Genomic DNA, 7,500 nt, shown 5'->3' with positions numbered 1-7,500 from the left:
GTATATAACAGACCCCTAACGCTTGTACAGAGAAGCACACTAGTCAACTCACTTGTACGTTAGAAACTGTTACCTCACGCTTATCTATCATATGCTGAAAGAATGTTATGCAGGATGAAAAAAAAAACTTTCGATTACATGTAGAATAATGGTTTTCAGCCTACTAAACAAGAAACTTTAAATAAGGATAAAGAGCAAGATGGAATAAGATAGATAAATGTGTTACACAAGTCTCAAGCAATGTTCAAGTCTCAATTTTTAAAGGTTCACTTAAATAGATGTTCTTATGTTTTGCACACCAATGAATGTATATGACTATAGGCTAATTGATTTCTAAACCTAGTTTGGACACGTCAGCGTCGAATATTGGAACCCCATTTTACAAAAAAAAAAAAAAAAAATTACTTATATAAGAACCTCGTTGAATGGTAAGATTTTCCATACATAGAAAAAAAATTATCATGATTTGAATCGATATCAATTTGGAAAAATATTAACACAAAGCACATATGTCCATATGACATAAACTTGATTTATCGTTGAGTACACGAAGCCTTGCCTTCCAAGAAATGTTGTGAGTTGAACATTATAAATAATAGCAGATGTGACGTATGCGAATAGGACAATAATATTCTCTATACTGTGCACTTTGGAAAAAAAAAACAATAAAGTAGTTGTATACTTAAATATTCTAAATAACATTTACGTAATAACGAATATTGTATTCATTGTATATTAATTTTCGAGACATGAAAAGGAAAGAGAGAAATACATATATTGTAATTGTTGAATTATGGCAACCAGAGACATAAGGCTACATTGGAAAATATTAACAGAAAGAATAATTGGTAGACTGAATCCTAAAATATTAAAGGAATAAGTAACTGGTAGACTGAATTGGAAAGCATTAAAGGACAAAATATTTAGTAGGATAATAACACAAAGTTATATAATTCTTGAAAGGTACGGGGGAAAAGTTTTCCAACCTATTTTGCTACCAAGTATTATAATTTTGTATATGAAATTCTTATGATTTATATAACATTTACGCATATCATACATTTCAAAATCAAATGCTAGGTAAAATTTGCTCGAACAATTCTCGTAAATATGTTCAAATTTTAAAGATCAATTTAGGAAGAAATAAGGTAAAATCGTCACGAGGAGAGGATCATAATGTTTAATCATTATACAGGTTAAAATGTCAAGAGCAGCAAAGACATGGGACAGGTAACATTTCTCAACCCAGAATAGAAACTTAAGGTCTTCATTTTTTCACAGGAATAAAATCATTGAAAAACATGTGGAAATACGTTAGCGTTGCCTTCTTTCTTCTTTCTCAACAATTTTTTATTTGTTCAATGATTCGAAAGAGAGCCATAGTGGAAGGAAAGGAAAACGTAAATATATTATTTTTAAATCAGTTCCTTATTTTTTATGGATTTGGTACCATTCAGTAATTTTACAAAATAATTTCCATTTGCCCCTTGAGAGAGAGAGAGAGAGAGAGAGAGAGAGAGAGAGAGAGAGAGATCATGTTCGCATGATTGCCTGTGTTATAAGAAACGTGTATAAAAAGTAAGTCATTATCTGATAAGCGGCAACGAATCATGCATGGAAATAGTGAATTTATCAAATGTTATTATGCTAGTTCCTTCGACTCAAGTAAGGTTTTATGCTAAAAACTAAATCCCAATTTAGAACTGGACATTACTTTGATTAATGGTTTCGTGACGACACCTGCTTATTAATAATGTACATTTTCATAAATTATATTTCTTAAAAACCTACAGTACAAACAGACTATTATGACACCAACAAAGCTTTCAATGGGTTGGTCAAATTTACCAGTTGTAAAGGGAAGAATTTAACAGACTGGTGTCAACGATATGCAAAAATCACATGGGTGAGGATTCCTCATATGGGACAACACACCATCGAGAAAAGAATAAATGAAATTTTACCGTAAATAACCCCATGCATAGGTTCATGAACACACATCCCGGGAGTTCAAGGTAATAATAATAATAATAATAATAATAATAATAATAATAATAATAATAATAATAATAATGATGATGAGGATGATAATGATGATGATGATGATAGTTATTAGAGATGTACGATTTAAGAATTCTGACACAAACACCAGCAAACACGAATATATATATTTATATATATATGAATGTATATATATATATAATGTATATATATATAATGTATATATATATATATATATATATATATATATGTATATATATAATGTATATATATATAATGTATATATATATATATATATATATATATATATATATATATATGTGTGTGTGTGTGTATATACATATATGTGTATATATATGTGTGTATATATATATATATATATATATATATATAAATGTGTGTATATATATACACACACACAGATATATATATATATATATATATATATATATATATATATATATATATATATATATATATATGTGTGTGTGTGTGTGTGTGTGTACATCAAATTAACGGTAATACATAAACGAATCTTCAGTGAAAAACAGCTTCATCGTAATGAGTATTGTATTCAAATAATTATACCTAAATACACAATACTAATACCTATATAAGATAATAAATTATCGGTACTTACATGAAAGTAGTCAAGTAGGAGTGAAATTATTTTTTTAAGTCGCTCTCACACTGGAAAAGAGGGGAATGGAATTAGTTAATACAATATTTAGAGCGCTAAACTATAAAACATCGTAAACAAAAGACGTCTGTTGTTATAATTTAAATTTCTTTAAATCAACAGCAAATTTTGTCCTTTAATCCATATGTATTTAAATTACATCAAACAAATTTGCTAAATGTTACTATGAGCTATCACTTACTCTGCTGAGTCTCCTTACATGTTTGTCAAGCTTCAAGAATATGTGAGGGAAAAGATTGTAAAAATTTAACATTAAAATGAGTAACAAATAACCTTATTATCAATATTTTTCATCCATAACATAATACCATTACAAAAGGCATTATATATACATACACACATTTTATATATATATATATATATATATATATACACATATATAAAGGTGTATATATATATATATATATATATATACTGTATATATATATATAGGTAGTAGGTTGGCTATTGCACCAGCCACCCTTTGTGATACTACCGCTAGAGAGTTATGGGGTTCTTTAACTAGTCAGACAGTACTACATTGCACCCTACTCTCTGGTTACGGCTCATTTTTCCTTTGCCTCCATATACACCCAATAGTCTGGCCTATTCCTTACAAATTCTCCTGTGTCCTCCTACACCTGAAACACTACCATTACCAGACAATTCCTCTTCTTCCAAGGGGTTAACTACTGCACTGTAATTGTTCTGTGGCTACTTCCCTCTTGGTAAGGTAGAAGAGACTCTTTAGCTATGGTAAGCAGCTCTTCTAGGAGACAGACATTCCAAAATCAAACCATTGTTTTCTAGTCTTGGGTAGTGCCATAGCCTCTGTAACATGGTCTTCCACTGTCTTGGGCCAGAGTTCTCTTGCTTGAGGGTACACTAGGGTACACTATTCTGTCTTATTTCTCTTCCTCTTGTTTTGTTGAAGTTTTTATAGTTTATATAGGAAATACTTGTTTCGGTGGTGTTGTTCTTATAATATTTCATGTCTCCTTGTTTCCTTTCCTCACTGGGCTACTTTTCCCTGTTGAAGCCCTTGGGCTTATAGCATCTTGCTTTTCCAACTAGGGTTGTAGCTTAGCTAATAATAATAATAATAATAATATTATTATTATTATTATTATTTGCTAAGCTACAACCCTAGCTGGAAAAGCAAAATGCTATAAGCCCAGGGGCCCCAACAGGGAAAATAGCCCAGTAAGGAAAGGAAAGAAGGAAAAATAAAATATTTTAGGAAGAGTAACATTAAAATAAATATTTCCTATATAAACTATGAAAACTTTAACAAAACAAGAGGAAGAGAAATTAAATAGAATAGTGTGCCTGATTGTACCCTCAAGCAAGAGAACTCTAACCCAAGACAGTGGAAGACCATGGTACAGAGGCTATGGCACTACCCAAGACTAGAGAACAATGGTTTGATTTTGGAGTGTCCTTCTCCTAGAAGAGCTGCTTACCATAGCTAAAGAGTCTCTTCTACCCTTACTAAGAGGAAAGTAGCCACAGAACAAATACAGTGCAGTAGTTAACCCCTTGAGCGAAGAAGAATTGTTTAGTAACCTCAGTGTTGTCAGGTGTGTGAGGACAGAGGAGAATCTGTTAAGAATAGGCCAGACTATTCGGCGTATATGTAGGCAAAGAGAAAGAACCGTAACCAAAGAGAAGGATCCAACGTAGTACTGTCTGGCCAGTCAAAGGACCCCATAACTCTCTGGTGGTAGTATTTCAACGGGCGGCTGGTGCCTTGGCCAACCTACTACCTTAAAATATAATAATAATAATAATAATAATACTACTTATAATAATAATAATAATATTTTATATATATATATATATATATATATATATATATATGCATATATCATCATCATCATCATCACCTCCTACGCCTGACGCAAAGGGTCTCCGTTAGATTTCGACAGTCGTCTCTATCTTGAGCTTTCAATCCAATACTCCTCCATTCATCATCTCCTACTTCGCGCTTCATAGTCTTCAGCCCTGTAGGCCTGGGTCTTCCAACACTTCTAGTGCCTTGTGGAGACCAGCTGAACGTTTGGTGAACTAATCTCTCTTGGGGAGTGCGAAGAGCAATCTCTCTCATAGTTTCATTTCTAATCCTGTTCTGCCGATTAACTTCCAATACCGTTCTAAGCGTTTTGTTCTCAAATATACTAAATCTATTGGAGATTGTTTTATTGTCATACCATGACTCATGTCCATAGAGTAACATCAATCTCACTAAACTGATATATAGTCGGATTTTTAAATGTAATTTCAGGCGATCTGATTTCCAAATTTTACTTAACCTAGCCATTGTCTGATTTGCTTTTCACTAAACTGTATTTCTAAAAGACACTGTATTCGAAATCATAGTTCTTAAATACTTGAATGATTCTACCTCATTAATCCTTTCTCCTTCCAATGATATTTCATCTTCCATTACATACTTCGTTCTCATGATCTCTGTCTTTCTTCTATTTATCTTTAGCCCAACCTCGTCTGATATTTCATGCATTCTGGTAAGCAAGTATCGCAAATCCTGTGGTGTTCTGCTAACAAGGACAGCATCATCAGCATACTCTAGGTCTGCTAAATTCCTATCACCAATCCTCCTCCACCATCTCTGACTGTTCTATGCATTACAAAATCCATGAGGATAAACAACGCAGGTAACGACACATTCCCTTTGTGTACTCCGCTGTTCACTGGAAATTCATTTGATAGGACTCCGTTAACATTAAATTTACACTTGCTATGCTCATGAACAGACTTAATCAAATTTACATATTTAAGAGGAATTCCATAATAACGCAGGACTCTCCACAAAACTGGCCGTTGCACACTATCAAAAGCCTTTTTCATAGTCCACAAATGCCATTGCTGTACAACATGTCTCAAAATGAAAATTTGGTCAGTGCAACTTCTACCTTTTTTTAAATCCTGCATGTTCATCTCTCAGATTTTCATAAATTTTTCTATCCAGTCTCTTTAGAATAAGCATACTATATATTTTCATAACAACTGACGTAAGTGTTATGCCTCTGAATTTATTGCAATCAGTCAGGTCCCTCTTTTTTGCTATTTTCACCAGCACTCTTAACTCCCATTCATCAGGTTTTGCATCTTCATGTCACATTCTACAAAATAATCTTGTAAGTAGTCTGGGAGTAACTTTACTTTTGGCCAGTATCATCTCAGCAGTTATTCCATCGTATCCAGGGACTTTCCATCTCTTTAGTTTTTGGAGGATGGCTACAACTTCAAACACACTGAATTCATTCATGGGAACATCAAGTTCTTCATCAGCTTCAGTTATATCAATCAAATTATTCCCTTCATATCTCCTATTCATAACCTCACTAAAGTGTTCCATCCAACGTTGTCTTTCTTCATCTTCTGTTGCCATAACAGAGCCCTCACTTTTTTGATGGGTATATGCTTCTTCTTCCTTGCCCCAGTTGAGGTTTCAATAATGATTCTATGAACAATTCTCATACCATAGCCACTTCCTGAATTCATAGCTTTGTCAGCCTCATCTGCTTTACCGTCTAAATATTCTCTCCAGTCAATCCTGGTTTTTGATCTCGATACTAGAATACTTAGCATGCTCTACCTTGTAATTTTCGTTACTTCATTGAAAACTTTCACCAATCAATTTCTCTCTTTGTCTCCTTTTTATAGTACCCCAGGTATCATTTGATATCCATGGCTTTCTCCTTGTAACTGCGTGTCCCAAGACTTCCACTATACTAACCGACTGATTTATGTTCTTAATATCACGACATTCTTCATCAATTGTCTGTTCTTTGTCTCTTAAAGTTTCTAAGACTGCAAATCGATTCCTTCATTCAATTGCAAATGTTTTTCTGTGCTCTTCTTCTAGAACCTTAGTTGTATCAAACTTTGGTATTCGATCCATCTTTCTATTAGATGCTTTCAGTTTTAATTTCAGTGTGGCAATGAAAAGCTGGTGATCACTACCAATATCTGTTCCTCTATAGCTTCTTACATTTCTCAGAGTCCTCTTTCTCTCTTTATTAATGGCAATATATATATATATATATATATATATATATATATATATCTAAATATATATATATACATATCTCTCTCTCTCTCTCTCTCTCTCTCTCTCTCTCTCTCTCTCTCTCTCTCTCTCTCTCTATATATATATATATATATATGTATATATATATACATACATATATATATCTATATATATATATATATATATATATATATAAATATATCCATACATATATTTATATATATATATACACCCATAGACATATACATACATATTCAGTATATATATATATATATATATATATATATATATATATATATATATACACACATAAATCCACACATATACACATACTGTGCATTACTACGCCAAACTAGAAAGTGATAATGATTCCACTCGCATATTTGACTGCCGACCTAGATGTTAACCACCTAGTTTTTCATATTTCTTTTCCATCCACGAGGGTGGGTAAGCAACATGATAAGAGGGGAAAAACGATATTTATAAGGGGAGGCGAGGCTAAACAAAAAGCAGTAGAGAAAAGGGGGGCTGAAAAAGAGGGAACTAGAGTAGAGACGATTAGGGGCACATTACAGTAAAAGATCTTCGTGGGGAGGAGATATGATAGGAGTATGATTTAGAGAAATGTTGGGGGAATAGGGGGAGACACCGAGAGGTAAGAGAGGAGGGGGGGGGGAATCAGCAAGCAGGCAGAGGAGGTAACGAGGGGAACAAGTCGGTCAAGAATGACCGATGAAGAGAAGCCAACCACATGCCTTCACCACCT

The sequence above is a fragment of the Palaemon carinicauda genome, chromosome 1 (assembly GCF_036898095.1).
Source record: "Palaemon carinicauda isolate YSFRI2023 chromosome 1, ASM3689809v2, whole genome shotgun sequence".
In the NCBI taxonomy this organism is placed as follows: Eukaryota; Metazoa; Arthropoda; class Malacostraca; order Decapoda; family Palaemonidae; genus Palaemon; species Palaemon carinicauda.
The sequence above is the reverse complement of the archived record's forward strand: the minus strand, read 5'-3'. Positions refer to the sequence as shown.